The sequence below is a fragment of the Salvelinus namaycush genome, unplaced genomic scaffold, assembly GCF_016432855.1.
Source record: "Salvelinus namaycush isolate Seneca unplaced genomic scaffold, SaNama_1.0 Scaffold2027, whole genome shotgun sequence".
NCBI lineage: Eukaryota > Metazoa > Chordata > Actinopteri > Salmoniformes > Salmonidae > Salvelinus > Salvelinus namaycush.
Window position 1 is genome coordinate 45990 of NW_024058817.1, and position 401 is coordinate 46390.

Sequence of the window (401 nt, forward strand, 5' to 3'; positions counted from 1 at the left end):
GTTCTTTCATTCATTTATCGATCTATCGATCCATCGATCCGTTTGTGCATTGTTCAGTAGTTTGTTTGTTCCTTTAATCATTCACTCAATCACCCTCTTCTCTGTCTGTTCTCTGTCTCTTCTCTGTCTGTTCTGTCTCTTCTCTGTCTGTTCTCTGTCTGTTCTCTGTCCTCTGTCTCTCTTCTCTATCTGTTCTCTGTCTGTTCTCTGTCCTCTGTCTCTCTTCTCTATCTGTTCTCTGTCTGTTCTCTGTCCTTTGTCTCTATTCTCTGTCTGTTCTCTGTCTCTTCTGTGTCTCTTCTCTGTCTGTTCTGTCTCTTCTCTGTCTGTTCTCTGTCTGTTCTCTGTCCTCTGTCTCTCTTCTCTATCTGTTCTCTGTCTGTTCTCTGTCCTTTGTCTCT